Source organism: Podarcis liolepis, assembly GCF_965112155.1.
Source record: "Podarcis liolepis genome assembly, chromosome: 8".
Classification (NCBI taxonomy): Eukaryota; Metazoa; Chordata; class Lepidosauria; order Squamata; family Lacertidae; genus Podarcis; species Podarcis liolepis.
Window position 1 is genome coordinate 73696907 of NC_139560.1, and position 16148 is coordinate 73713054.

A 16148-nucleotide genomic window follows, 5' to 3' on the forward strand; every position below is an offset into this window, starting at 1 on the left:
TTCGGTGGGCATGTTTTCCAAATGATTCTTCAAAAACAATTATGTCTACAATAATTTTCAGCTTCAAGTCATTCGTAAAGAAAGAAAAAAAAAGGCAGCATGCCACAGAGTTTGTCAACAAACCAAGAGAAAGTAAAAGCTACATGTGAAGCAATTCTCTATCTAAGCGCAACATTGCACACATTAGCACTTTTAACCTTGGCTAGTCAAGCAAGCAAGCAGGAGGTGGAAACTAGTGAATTTATCCTCTTCTTGAAAGAAAGGCTGCACATTTCTATGGCATGAAACTTCCCCGCACAATCAAGAGATGGAAGAGCTAGGTGCCTGCAGGGAACAATATGAAGTCAGGAATGAGTTCCATTTCTGAGCTCCCTCACCCTTCTTCACCACTTCTATGCTAGCTTTGGTGCTTCATCCATGCTTTGATGGTTCATACCTATTATGTCTTGTTTTACATTATGTCTAAACCAGGGAACTCAGACAATGCCAGGGGGGAAAAGTCAGGAAATGATGTGAGGGATAGAAAGCGTGTTCCACTTCAGTATTTATTCCCAGTTTCACAAACCATGGTTTATGAAGCAGAAAAGGGCTACCAAAACACAGATGTGTTCTTCATTTTGGTAGGTTCAGCATCAAGAAGATACAAAGGTTTCACTAAAGCTAGGTGGTCGCTAGGTGGTGCATTTTGCACCTTACTCTATGAGGCCAAATTGACAAAGCCAAATCAAAAGCCCCCCAGCATATTCCTTTCAAAACTAGTTTCACTTTCATTAAAAAAGTACAATAAATCCACAATATATGCTTCTGAAACTAGATAATCAAATATACCTACATATATAGAATCCAAAATGCATATATTGATTCTATAAACCAACCAAGTGTTCTGCTTTCTATTTAGTTTTATTTCATTGGTAACGATGTATCCATATCTGATGCAATCTTATTCTAACATTACTGATGCTAGCTTTGCCCTTGTATACAATTCTGAGTCCTATGTTCATAAGGCAAATCTATCCATAATTTATTATTATGCAATCATTCTAGAGTAATTATTTTTGCTGCCTGATCCTTGTTGTTCGCTAGCTTGTGAGGTAATAGGATTTCTCTCACAATGCTTGCAGCAATTTTCTGGGTTCTGCTGCTGAAGCATCTAATTGCTCTAATTTTTCAGCCTGATAGCTTATTTATTCTGAATTATGGAACAGAAATTTGATGGTGGACAACATGTCGCTTCCAGGAAGCGAATCATACCTTGAGCTTAAGGTGAAGAGTAAAACAGATCGACAAGCTGAGCTTAAGTAACCAAACCAGCACAACCTTATATATGTTTAATCAGAAGCAGGTTTGACTGAGTTTAATTTGGCTAGTTTGATGGGTCTTACTCTCAAGCAAGCATGCAGAGGATTGCACGGTACATTTTTAGGAGTGTGAAAACCTTCCTGTGAAATTCCGCAAGCCTTTCATAAATTATTTTTGCTTCCTTCAAGAGCATGCTGTTACTCCTCTTGGCCAAAATGTTCCTAGGACTTGTACTTCTTTTATGCATTCATCTCCAGATGGGAACCCTGTGCAAGTGAGATTACTGATTGTGGGTGAGGTAACTTGTTCTGCAGACATTCTGGGATCAAATCAGAAGCTGGGATGGCTTTCATAATTCTGGACTGTCCCTGGAAAATAGGAACACTTGGAGAGTATGGGCTTATGTCACCGAAATTGCCTTGAAGGGTGCTTGCACATTTTCCTGTATAACTTTCCTTCTTGTAGGGCTAGGGAAAGGAAGGAAGGAAGAAGAAAGTCAGTCTGGCACCCCTTACAGACATAGGCCCTGGTGCAGGTACACCATTATTTATCTGACTGTGGTCACATGGCTCTGTATCCTTCTCCATGGTCCCTCAAAACAAATCAACATAGAAGAGGAATGCGTCTCAACAACTCTCAGGTTTATTCAGTGAACCGAAAGATAAGATCAACCCAGTAGCTGGGATGGGTTAACTTAACATTACACCACTTATGCTTTGCCTATCTTGTTTTTGGTCCTTCAGAGCTGCGAGTTCCAGTTTCCCTTTGAGATACATTGTCACCCACAGCTGTGGTTGTTACTGCTCATCTTCTTGTTTCAGGTTGGATGCAGTTGTAACAGACTCTCTTTGCTCACACCTCAGCCTCTACCCTTGGTCCTAACCAGCTGTAGCTTCAGCTACATTATAGTACTAGTCATGCCATTTCCCTTCCTAGCTATTCAGCTTCTTCTTACCCAAACACACCATGCTTCTTTATACACTATTTTCGTTTAAAAAGTACCTCTTGCCTTGTATGCCAGATCCAGTAACTCCTACCACTTGCTGCTCACTCTCAGTATCTAACCCATGTTCATCTTCCAATGGCTTGGTCAACCATAACCCCTCTTCCCTTGTGTTTTCATCCATGACTTGTTCTGCCTCTGGATCTCCATTCTGGCTGGGTTCTTCTGCTCATCTCTCACATATACCAATCTTCAAATTAGATAAATAACTTACTTAAGTTACACTGAATTCAGTGGGACTTATGCCCAGGTAAATGGGGTTATGATTGCAGCCTGAATCAATGGGTTACTTGTAGCCAGTTCACTCTTAAGTATTATTTTCTACTTATGGAGCATGCTTTTGCAGTGATCATGGTCAATATCATTATTGGTTCCTCCATTCCTGGTCATTTATGACATCCATTTTGATCAGTTTATAGTATTAAATTGTTTTGTGAGATGGTTGTTAATGTTTGCAGTTATTAATATGGCATACAATTCAACTCCATTATACCAATGACAGGTTGGCAAATCACTTCAGTGGGATATAGATTGCTCCCTTGCTCAATAGTATATCCTTTATTGGTAGGCAAGAAATGGGTCTATAGATTTTTCAGGACTGCTGGAATTGCTATCCATATAATTATATATAGGCAGAATAATTCAAAATTCATTGATGGAAATCTGACAATCTGTCGTGCCTTGGTGTAATTTTTTAAGGTGCCCATATTTTTTTAGTTCTTTACATCAATAACTGTACCAATATCATCTCTCTCTTTTTTTTTTTTTTTTGCTTATATGATTTATATTACTTTCTATTACTTTCAACAGACTTCTAAAGCACACACTCACACACACTCACAGAGAGAGCTAGCTAATAGAACAGTAGATATTTATTCAATTGTTAGAGGATACACAACACTGGTTGAGCTCCAGCCTTATCATTTTATATACACATTTAGGGGCATATTTGCAAATATTTGCTGCAGCAAACTTTATTATTAATGTAAGAAGGAGACTAGTATGCACAACGAAAGAATTTTACTTGAAATATGCAACCCACTTCCAATGATACCTACAATGTTTGTGCTTTACATTTACATTCCTTGTGTGCTGTTTGAAAAACCTCTTTCCTTCATATTGTTACAAAAGTTGGGTGCCCCCCCCCCGCCAAGCGGTGGCAAGAGGCCATGGGGTTCCAGGCACTCACCCAGCACCTGTGCTCCTTTGGAGAATCGAAGATATGGCAGAGACTGTCATAGCTTAAAGAAATATGGTTTATTCATGGGAAGGAGTCCAGATCTTACAGTATGGTTATCGCAAGAAGGGTTTGTTCCCGATATCTCCTTATTTTGCTGCTCGTAAACAATATGCCTCCTTTATTTAGTTGCATTCTAATGGCCATTTCTTTTGATGCTCTGAAGTAAAAGGTAAAGGGACCCCTGACCGTTAGGTCCAGTCGCGGACGACTCTGGGGTTGTGGTGATCATCTTGCTTTATTGGCTGAGGGAGCCGGTGTACAGCTTCCGGGTCATGTGGCCAGCATGACTAAGCCGCTTCTGGCAAACCAGAGCACACATGGAAACGCTGTTGACCTTCCCGCCGGAGTGGTACCTATTTATCGACTTGTACTTTGACATGCTAGGTTGGCAGGACTGCTAGGTTGGCAGAACTGCTAGGTTGGCAGGAGCAGGGACCGAGCAATGGGAGCTCACCCCGTCGTGGGGATTCAAACCGCCGACCTTCTGATTGCAAGCCCGAGGCTCTGTAGTTTAGACCACAGTGCCACCTGTGTTCTAATGGCCATTTCTTTTGATGCTCTGAAGTACTAATGGTTAATCCCTCCCAGGTGTCACCTAACAAAGGAGCTTCCCTGAGTTCATCAACACTTGTTGATTGACTAGGATTAAGGACTGGTTAACACTTAGGACATTTACATAGGTTAATTAACTCTTCACATGCTAATTACTGATGCTCAGAAGTAGGTACACACATTCCAAAATGCATGGGACTTGATTATATTCTCAAAGTCTGACAGTCTTTACACATAAACACTACTTAAATACCTCAAACTCTTTGCATAACCTCCTTTCTAATACACTTTGATACTCCCTTATTGCATATCCTAGTTATAACATGCAAGTTCTAATTTAATCCTAATATTTACTAAACCTAAACGTTTAGCACCGCAGATCTATTACAATACGATCGTTCGCAGTGTTTGGTTACTGCCAGTGACTGTTGATACAATACTCAGAGTAACTGCTGGATACTGTAAATCTCTATTATTATGTGCTAAAGTTATATGAAGGCATGGTTTTATAAACCAGTTACTCTTAGTTTTGTTCTGTGTTAAAGTTCCTTGGCTTCCCTTTCTTTTGCCAACCTTAGCAGAATAGAACACTAAGACATCGACATCAATAGTGCAATCTATACATGTTTTATCAGAAGTAAACCCTATGGGGTTGTGCTTGGACTTACTTCCAGATAAATGTGTGTAGGATAAGGACTCAGCATTACTTAAAGGTAAAGGTACCCCTGACCATTAGGTCCAGTCGCAGACGACTCTGGGGTTGTGGCGCTCATCTCGCTCTATAGCGAGGGAGCCAGTGTTTGTCCGCAGAAAGTTTTCCCGGGTTATGTGGCCAGCATGACTAAGCCGCTTCTGGAGAACCAGAGCAGCACATGGAAACACCATTTACCTTCCTGCCAGAGCGGTACCTATTTATCTACTTGCACTTTGACATGCTTTCAAACTGCTAGGTTGGCAGGAGCTGGGACCAAACAACGGGAGCTCACCCCATCGCGGGGATTTGAACCGCCAACCTTATTATCAGCAAGACCCAGGCTCTGTGGTTTAACCCACAGCGCCACTCACGTCCCTCAGCATTACTTAGCTAAATAATAATACAGTGGTGCCTTGCAAGACGAAATTAATTCATTCCACGAGTTTTTTCGTCTAGCGAATTTTTTGTCTTGCGAAGCACGGTGACGGAAAAGTTTTGGAAAAGCTTCAAAAATCACCAAAAACCTCAAAAAAGGCTACCACACCGCGTTCTATGAGTTGCTCCTCGAAGTCAAGTCGCAACTGTATTAACGGTGTTAAGAGAAAGGAAACAAACTTGCAAAAAACGCAAGACGTTTTCGTCTTGCGAAGCAAGCCCATAGGGAAATTCATCTTGCGAAGCAGCTCAAAAACTGCAAAACCCTTTCGTCTAGCGAGTTTTTCATCTTGCGAGGCATTCGTCTTGCGGGGCACTGTAATAAAAATAAATTTTATTTGTACCCCGCCCGCCCCGGCTGGAGCCGGCCTCAGAGCAGCTAACATCATATAAATAACACAGTATACATAAAAACAGGCATCAATTAATTAAAATACATCTTAAAATTAATCCAGACAAATTAAAATCTGGACAAATGGCAGTTATCAAGTTAAGATTGAGAACGGTTAATACTTGTCAGGACCAACTGTTTTCACTGATTATATAAGGATCTGTTAACAGGCTGGGAGGCCTCCTTCATGCTTGTTCTTATATAAAGGAAATTAGATCAGACTGTACCCTGGCCGAAGGCCTGGCAGAACAGCTCCGTCTTGCAGGCCCTGTGGAAAGATTGTCAAATCCCGCAGGGCCCTAGTGTCTTGTGGGAGAGCATTCCACCAGGCCGGGGCCACGGCTGAAAAGGCCCTGGCTCTGGTTGAGGCCAGTCTAATTTCCCTGGGACCGGGGATCTTCAAAGTGTTATTGTTTGCAGACCATAAGGTCCTCCATGGGGCATACCAGAGGAGGCAGTCCCATAGCTACAAGGGTCGTAGGTTGTATAGGGCTTTGAAGGTTGAAACCAGCACCTTAAACCTGATCTTGTACTCCACTGGGAACAAGTGCAGCTGGTATAGCACTGGGTGAATGTGATCCCACAGCAAGAAGAAAGAAACTTTACTAGTTCCATTTCTGCAGCTCACCTATTGTTTACGCAAAGTAAGTTGCACCTAAATAATGAGGGGTGGTGATGGCCTGCCCCATCCTCACAACACCCAGAAGTTCAGCTGTGATAATCACTTTGCTCTTAACTTTCAGCACAGCTCTTATCACTCACCCCAAATTGTTCTGTGTCAGAGTCATTTGCAATAGTTGCAAACTCTCGCAAAACTATTGGTCCATGAAGGAAAAGGTGCGGTCTGGTGATTGAACGCTTTGGCCTCGGAGTGCAGAGAGCCAGCCAGCATCTAGGCTAAAAATCTGCTACTCATTGTCCCTCATCTGATATGAATCCTTGCCTACAGTGTATTATGATATCAATTATACATCTGTGCACACCATTTATAATTAAAGGGTTTTTTCATGTTAAGACTGGAGCTACAAATCTGTTGAATGTTTATAGCAAAGAGGATCATTATTTTTTCAGGTACAAAGGCTGCATGGGCAGAATTTTTTACAAGCTGGTTTAAGACAGGTAAGCCTGCAGAGATTCCCCCCCCCCTGCCTCCCCTGTTTAAAATAAGAAGGAACACATTAATGTGCAGGAGTTAAGAGTGGAAGGATCTCATCTGAAGGCAGATATGCAGTTTGTTAATATTACTTTGCTTTTTTAAGGAAAATAGAAAAATGCAAAAGATAACAAAATAGTAAATTCTATCCATGTCTCTGCATCTCTCACACAATATTTGGCTCAGCCTTTCACATTTGTTTTTGCAGTTTCACAGCATATACATGTTTATGAATCTGGTAGTCTAATTGGATGCTAATAGGATATGCTTAACAAAGAAAGTTAGCACTTGTTTGGTGATAATTTTTTGTACTGTTGCCTACTGCGCAGGAAAAATAATAACCTAACTAGATTTGCTGTGAGTGTGTGTAGATAAAGATGATATAGATACAGGCAGTTGCTCCCACGTGTGTGTGTGTGTGTGTGTGTGTGTGTGTGTGTGTGTGTATATATTCATAGACTGCACAGTGTATGCATGTGCATCTTTCATATCTTCTGCTTACAGACTTTCCTGAGTGAAGAAAAATCAGTGTAACAGCTTGGTAGTAACAGCTGCAGGGTTTGCAATTGTACCCATTTCCCTGTACAATTTCTTCACCTAGTGCTAGAGCCCAAATACAAGCTCTGCCCGCAACATCTGCTAGCACCAGCCACAGAAGTAGTTAAGTACCTTTTGCTGCTATTGGGTCCCTCCAGGCTTTATCTCGGATGCCAGCGAAATGTCAAAAGGGGTTTTGTATGTTTGTTTGCTTGCTTGCTTTAAACAAACTGGCAAAACTAGCACTTTGTCCTAGACATGCATATGTTAACTTATAGCTGCCACAATGAGGTCCTTTTCAATCGGAACACATAGTAAAACACTCATTTGTGACATAATTTGGACAATTCCATTAGAGGCTTGTGTCTGTGAGCGTACTTACATGCAAATATGCACCTAGAGTGTTTTTGCAAAAGTGGATACCCACTGAAAAGTTGTGGCAAGCATTTTTTTTTAAAAAAATAATTTTTATTAAGATTTTCATTTTTCCAGTATTACATCATAACAAATAACATAATCCACAATTCTAAAATTTCCCCATCCCCCCCCCCCCCCCCGGACTTCCCTCAACCTCCTTCTCTGGTTTATTTCAAAATAATATGATTTCCCTTCATATTTCCTGGCAAGCTTCTTTATTGATGGCATCTGGGATGGTCATGCAGGAAACAGATATGGTGATTCAGTGAATTGCTATGACCTTTAAACTGCCCCGCTGTGACACTGCTTTAAGCAGCTATGACTTCCCCTAAAGAATCCTGGGAACTGTAGTTGGTTAAGTGTGCTGAGAGTTGTTAGGACCCCCTGTTCACCTTGCAGAGCTACAGTTCCCAGAGTTCACTAGGAAGAGGTTGTTGTTGCTTAGTTGTTTAGTCGTGTCCGACTCTTCATGACCCCATGGACCAGAGCACGCCAGGCACCCCGTCCTCCACTGCACACCACAGCTTGGTCAAACTCATGCTGGTAGCCTCGAGAACACCGTCCAACCATCTTGTCCTCTGTCATCCCCTTCTCCTTGTGCCCTCCATCTTTCCCAACATCAGGGTCTTTTCCAGGGAGTCTTCTCTTCTCATGAGGTGGCCAAAGTATTGGAGCCTCAGCTTCACGATTTGCCCTTCCATTGACTGTTAAACCACTCTGGAAATTGTAGCACACTGATGGAATTTTATGTAGAAGCCGTGACTCTACAGTGGTACCTCGGGTTACATACGCTTCAGGTTACAGACTCCGCTAACCCAGAAATAGTACCTCGGGTTAAGAACTTTGCTACAGGATGAAAACAGAAATGGTGCTCCAGCGGCGCGGCAGCAGCGGGCGGCCCCATTAGCTAAAGTGGTGCTTCAGGTTAAGAACAGTTTCAGGTTAAGAACGGACCTCCAGAACGCATTAAGTACTTAACCCGAGGTACCACTGTATAGGTCTTCTTATTCACCCCAAGATGTACAGCCCTGGTCCCTGTCACTCCCAGCTACAACAGACCCTCCAAGTGTCCCTATTTTCCAGGGACATATCTGATTTAGAAAAGCCATCCCAGTTTCTGATTTGATCCCAGAATGTCCCACTTTTCTTTAGGACATCCCTATTTTCATTGGAGAAATGTTGGAGGGTATGGAGTTATTTGACTCCTGAGTTTTTTTGGAAGCAATCCTGTACAGGGATGGGTTTTTTAATGTTTAATGTTTTGTTATATTTTTATATATGTTGGAAGCTGCCCAGAGTGGCTGTGGCAACCCGATTTTCAATGGAGAAATGTCGGAGAGAATGCTACAACTTCCTATTTTTGCTTACTTCTAGCCATCTGTATTCCTAAACTAGCTGGCTAATGGGGAATAGACCGTGAATCTTAAGCTTCTGAGTACCAAACAGGGATTGCTGACCTTTATCAAAAATCTTTAATTCCCTTTATAATTCCTACAGATGTTTCTTCTGAGCAGGACCTTATAAATGTTTATAGTTATCTTGTTTTATTTATTGTTGTCAGCTCTGACAATTGTGTTCTGTGCTGCTTTCTTTTTTCTTGTGTAAATTGCTCGAGAAAGGCAGCCAAAAAAGTATTTTAAAGGAAACTTTTAAATAAAATTCACTATTATGCATTTATTTAGTAAGTATTTCTACTTACAGCCCATCCTCCACTGAATAATTGAAGGGTGCACAACAGAAAATATGGCAGTTAATGTAATTATTAATAGAATTGATTATATTAAAAGTAATAAAATAAAAACAGTGAATCAATGACAATCTTAGTAAAACAACAGCACAGAACAACAGTGTAGCAGGACGGAAGGCGACCTCTCAACCCCTGTGATTTTTTTTTTTTTAATTTAGGATATCTAGTAAAACACAAGTGTAGGGATGGGCATATATGTCATTTTTCATCCATCTAAATTTATTATTTTTCCAGTCCTATGTTCAGCACTCCACAGTTCCACTTCAGTTTGCAATGATTATTCTTTTAAGGTTCTGATGAAATTTCATCAGTATTTTACTGCAAATTTCTCCCAATGTACACGTTTGCATGCAACCTTTCCTAATATAATATTTTTGTAGAAAAGCTTTTCTTAATATAATGCATTTCTGTTTAATAAATGTTGACTCTTCAATAGATGCTAATTCCATCTGCAGAAGCCATCTCCTCTTTTGTGTGTGCATGTGTGAGAGAGAATTCCTGCTATGAGAAGGGAAGGAGATTTTGTGCTTCTGGCAAAGTACCATAAAGTTTGGGGGTGGTTTTGCTTATCATAATTCTAGATAAGGTGGCCAGGAGTAAACGCTGTTTTGCATTTGCCAGACTTTCCCATTAAATCAATTTCAGGCTGTGGTGCTGAGAGATACTCCTGAGTCCTCCATGTTTCCCACAGTATTTAGCCACCATAAGGAGGAGATTGTTTAATTAGAGATGTCTTGCTTAACGTCTCTGTTCAGTCGCATTATCCACCCCACCACCTCTCACTACTTTTAGTTAGGCTTCTCTGCCACCAGATAAAATAAAAGAGGATTTCAATCAGTTTCTCCCTTGCCTTGGATTACAGCTGCATTCATTTCAATTTGACATTTGTTTTATTTCCTGACTGATCTGATTTGAACGCAATCACTCTTGAGCAGGAGCAAGTAAGGAACTGAAAATAGACATCTTGACCTCATCCTCCAGCTATTCTCTTTGTCCTGTAGCCAGTATCATCTTCCTCCCTCTTCTTTTTATAGTTGTGAAAAACAAATATTCATTTCTCAGAAATGATGGGGTTACTTCAGAAGCTGTCTAAGCTCGGGGGTGGGGGCGGAGAGAGAGAGGTGACTCTCAATTGTAGGAGAAGCAGGTGCCTTAGCCAGGGTTAACCCACCTAATGCCTGCCAGATGTTAAACCACAACTCCTATGCTTTCTGGGACCGATGGGAAATTGAGCCACTTCCTGGTGGGGCCTTGTTGCGGTCCGGCCCCCTCAGCAGCGGGATGGGACGGCATCCCGCATCATGCTGGGGGAGACCCTGGCCACGTCAGGATGTCAGGCACCAATAATCTTGCCTGGGGGTGTGGCTGGGGACGATTTAAACCTTGGCGCGAAGGTTGCGTTATTGGCCTTGCTATGGACTTCGGTTGGTCGCCGTTGAGGAGCCTGGTAGGAATTTTTCCACTTGGCAAATTGGCACCAGCCACTTGGTTTTCACCTACCGTATTTTTTGCTCTATAAGACTCACTTTTTCCCTCCTAAGAAGTAAGGGGAAATGTGTGTGTATCTTATGGAGCAAATGCAGGCTGTGCAGCTATCCCAGAAGCCAGAACAGCAAGAGGGATTGCTGCTTTCACTGCACAGCGATCCCTCTTGCTGTTCTGGCTTCTGAGATTCAGAATATATATATTTTTTGTTTTCCTCATCCAAAAACTTGTGGTCTTGTGGTCTGGTGCATCTTATAGCGCGAAAAATACGGTACCTCATAGCAATCATCTCAATTTTGTAAGGTTAGGCGGTTAGGCATTGGAATAGCGATGTGTGAGGGAGGGAAGGCGCGGCCATCGCCTGTCCATCCATGCTCAAGGGTATTCCATTAAAGAAATCCGGGGCTGTGGATCTTGTCCGAAGCCCAGGGAGCGGCTAGGGGCATTCCACAACCCCAGCGGGAAACCCAGGGGGGCTCGAGTCGATCCGCATCGGCGGGGCTCCCCCAACTAGAGGTTTAACTTTACCAGACTTCTTGCAAGGCAGGCAGGAGTCAGACATAGCCTGTTGATGCCAATGCCTAAGCCAATACCGCTCACATTCTGTAACCGATATAGTTCTAAATTTGCCCATTAGCATTTAACCTAAAAGTTCTGTGTCCTTGTGTTTTATTCAACTGGGCGTGGCTTGGGGGCCTTGACACGCAATCTGATTTGGATGTTACCCCATCTGTTACCCCTTCCTCAAGCCCCACCTGCACAAATGTTTTAAGACACATTGTTTTAGTGCTGCGTTGCTACATAATTCAACCCCAAAGAGTTGTTTTTTTTGGGGGGGGGGGGAATCTGCATTTCATCTAACTAGAACCATGCACAGAAAATGGGGCAGGTGTAGCATGATGCTATATCTACATTGTTTCTCCTGAATTTAGCTATTCCCATTTATTCCATAAATGTCATCCTTTACAAGTCTCCAAAAAAAAAAAAAAAAGTTCTCATTCATGCTGCATCATGTGTTTTGCAGTCTATTGAAGACTTCACATTCATTCTCCTTTGGATGTGAATAGTGACAGCTGAGAGCTGATCCTTGTGTAAACAAAATGGCATCATCCATGCATGAGAGGGAGATTTCAACAGGCCTGGGGTAACCCCAAGGTTTGTAGAAGCAGAAGCACACATGCACACACAAAAAATTGTTTAGAAGGAAAGAAAAACCCTTAAAGAGGGACATAAAATAGTTCAACATGCTCATTGACCATAGAATGCTAACTACCTGAAGCAGGCAGGGTGAATTGAATAGATTATCCTGAGAAAGGGTATGGTTGGTTGGCTAGAACCCCAAACAGAAGTGCATTTTGTTGCATGCTCCAATTATTCCATCTTTTCCTCTTTTTCAAAATGTGTTTACATTCGTGGCCTTGTTTTTATATTGTATTTTCCACAGTTCTATACTCCCAACTGAGCAGGAAAGGAATGTGATAAATGGAACAAACATGCTAAGTAAATGAAGTATCCCTCGCTAGCCCATCATAATTTATTTTCTTCTTTTTTTACACTTACTATTATTACTACTAAGTTAAAAGGAAACCAAGAATGCCGAATTGCATTGAGCAAAAGGCCTATAAGCAATATCGGTCCATGTATGTGGATAGCAATATGAGATTGCAAACTACAGAAGAAGAGTGTAATTATGAAGCCTGGATAGGACATGAGAACTGGAGAATTAGAGAGAATTAGATTAGAGACCTGATGAATTATTTGGTTCTAATGTTATTTCCAGAAAATGTGTTTAATATTACTGTCTGCTTGGTCAGGGAAGGAATGACTTATTGGGAGAAAGGCAAGGATGTTGTCAGCTGGGGTATGAAAATTCAGGTGACTAGCATTATGGATAAACTGGCTATCCATATTCACTAAGGTAGGACCTGACCAATACATTAAAGTGGTGCTCCAATCTGTCTCATCACTTCTACCAGTCTATGGTTGATATCCACCATTGCACCAACAGACATGGTAGGATCTCCCTTTCCTCTTCTCCATTCTTCAGCCATCTTCTGCCCTTCAATTTTCCCTGGAGGGTCCCAGAAGCTGCAGAAGGGGAAAACACATTTGTGCAACAGGAAGACCATTTGGTTGGCATCACTGGATGGCACCCAAAACCTGATAAACAAATCAGATTAGTGCCAGTACAAATGAGAGGACTGCAAGCCTGGGAAGTGTCTGTTTTGCTACAATACAAACTTTTTTGTGCTCTTATGTAAAAAACAAAAATAAATTTAATAGCAGCAAAAGCAACAGGATGTCAGAAGTATTTTGGTATTCATCATGAGGTAGCTGGGAGCCATGCTCATCTCTAAGATTACAACTTCAGCCTTACCATTGGACAGTGATTCTTCATGACGGTTCCCTCTTACTCTTAGTTGAGGGAATGCTTGGTTCTGTATCCTCCTGAGATGATGCTACTCATTTTAGAACATCATGTTGGACTTTGTAATTCACTTTGTGCAAGCCTCCGAGAGAGGATTTTAAAATTAAGCTTGTATAAATGTGCAATTGCATTTGTATATTTTGTAAGGATTCCCCCCTTCTGCAGGCTGCTATTAATGGACTATATGCAATTATGCAGGAGGTGGCAAAATGTCAGGAAGCCATAACACTAGCTTTATTTTCCTCCCTTTAATTAAAAAGTCACTTCTGGCTACTGTGAGTGTGCTGCTTATGTAGGATTCCTTCTGTGCGTCTGCAAGGTGTTCCTTACAGCACAATCCAACACATGTAAACTCAGAGCTAAGTCCCATTGGGCTTTCTCCCTGGGAAGTTGATATAAGACTGCATATCTAAACAGCACCTGCACAACTTAGGAGCTGTCAAACTGAGCATAGCTCTGCATTTCTGAACTGAACCTCCTGTTTGATTCTCATCTGGCATTGCACTGCATTGCATTGCAACAAACAAACATCAAAACCTCAGGTGACTTATTGAGCTCATGGTGGGACATAATATTTGACCAGCAGGCTTCATTGGACTTGGTGACTCCAAAATTGTGTACGCATCAGCTCTCTATGCTGATTTGAATAAAGCTGCATAACAGTTAGTCCTCCTATGTTCCATGAAATCCTACAAAGCTCGTGGGTGTCACAGTGCTGAAGGTAATTTCATTCTGGATTTAAGTATGCTTTCAGACAAGATTGAGTCTGCCAGATCTTATTTTATGTGCTTTATTTGGCTCTCCACTCTCTATCAAACGTTATTTTGACAGAGCCACTGTAGCAGTCGAATGACCCAGGTCTCGACCTATTAATGTGAGGCAAGTATTTTTAAAATGACATTCTTGATTGTGAAGGAAAGTAGAAGTATGATCTGCCAAAGTGGATTAGGGTTTGATCTGTGCTACATGCTAAATGCATTGCTATTTCTGCAGCTGCTTTATGAAATATATAGAACATCAACTGGTGGTTTGACTTTAGTTTTTATTCTCCTCCATTCTTTTTTTAATAATAAATTTTATTAGATTTTCAAAAAATTAGCATATAAACTTCAATACATGATAAATTTATCTTTATCTTACTTCCCACCCCATTTTCTAGGGTGTTTTTATTTCTCCTCCTCTGCTGCACACTACAGGCTCTATCTCTTATACCATGGCAACAATACTATATTATCTAATTCCTTCAGTTGCTCATATTTTCTTAAGTAGTCCGAAAAGGGCTTCCATTCTTCCACAAAGAAATCATTTTTAGATTCCCTTATTTTGGGTGCCAATTCAGCATAGTCCATCACTTTACTCTCCTCCCTTCTTCACTGTAAAGCATGGGAGCTTGGCCCCGTAATTTGTAATAAGTGTCTAAAGAAAGACAGAAGACTAAAACAAATGACCACTTCCTAATATGTGGTTTTGGATCATCATGTTATGCCAGTGAGGTGGTGTCTAGGCTTCAGGAAATCCTATCTCTCCCACGGTGGGATGCCCAGAAGCAGATAAACAAGAAGCGTTCTTACAAAGTAGTTCATTCAATATTCACAGAGATGAAGGAATGTGGTCTTTCTTAGATAATGCTCCAAGTAAAGTCCCACCTCCTCAGTCCCTCCTATTCTATGTCACCTCTGTGCTTTCTGCCTCTGAGCTTTCTTTTCTACTACTCTCAAGGCATGCCTGGTCCTGGGAGAGGGGGCAGGTCAGGAAGGCTTTATAGAGACACTGAGTCTGTTAGCTGTCTCTCCCCTGGTGCTTCTTCTTCCTGCTGCTCTCCCAATATTTCCCAGCTGCAGCCTCTGAACTGTGACCTTCTGCAAACCACTGTTTTAAATCTATACTGTCCTCCTCTTCTTGGGAAGGTGCAGGAAGGGGTGGGGGGTTCCTACCATTCCTTCTCAGCCCAGCCCCTGACAGGTGTTAGCACTTCTGCCAGCTGAGCAACATGGAAGGTTCCACCACTGTGCACCTCCATTTCTCAGTGCAAATGCTCCAAAACCTGAGATGATGTTGGCATCAGGATGTGCTGTAGTATATAGGCTCCTCTCATGTAGCCTATATCTTCTGATGTTAGTCCATCAATATACATAGGAAGGAATAGCTCTACTTTTATAACACCACCATTGCAATGCTTCCCATGGAAAGTTTGTATTCTGTCGCATCTGCCCATTGGGTGGTTGAAACATATCCCACCCGTATCATAAACTGAGTCATTCCAATCAGAAACTGAGTAGGAATATTTTCACTGTAGGGTTGACATCTCCTACTCAGGGCATGAGGTGGAAACTTTTATATCTCCAGATGCTGTAGGAGTCAAGGCAGACACAGCTGCTACTTCCTGTTTGCTTCTTGATTCTGTCTCATGCCTACCTCCCCTGCCTACTGGAGCAAATAGTTGTCCTGATTCACTTTTTATTCTAATCTTAGTGGCAACTCTACTGCTGTGATGTCAGTGAAATATAAATTATAGAGTTGCCACCAAAATTGCCCCTGGAACAAACTTGGAAATTAATTTTGTGGGCTAACCATCAGGAGAAACTTCCGAGGAATGTCAAGGGAAGTCCAGAAAGTTCTAGAAGGCATCAAGCATTTTGGATGAAATGAATTCATGCATTCCTACCACTTAATAAATGGTTTCTTGTGTTGACCCAGAATATCCCCACATTTTCTGGGCCAATCATGGTTGCATCCTCTAAATACTGCTTTTGATTTCATAACACAT

At 41.6% G+C, this 16148-nt stretch overlaps 1 protein-coding gene across 5 annotated transcripts in view; it reads left to right on the forward strand.

Moving 5' to 3' along the window:
- Nucleotides 1–16148, forward strand: part of CDH12 (cadherin 12) — a 601545-nt gene that overhangs the window by 315658 nt on the left and 269739 nt on the right. Inside the window, exon 1 of one of the 5 annotated variants that reach the window (XM_083519268.1) lies at nt 6686–6733. The exons of the other annotated variants lie outside the window; for them this stretch is intronic. The gene's annotated coding sequence lies outside the window, so the exon portion shown is untranslated. Of the gene's footprint in view, nt 1–6685; nt 6734–16148 lie in introns of those variants that run through there. 5 annotated transcript variants of the gene reach the window in all.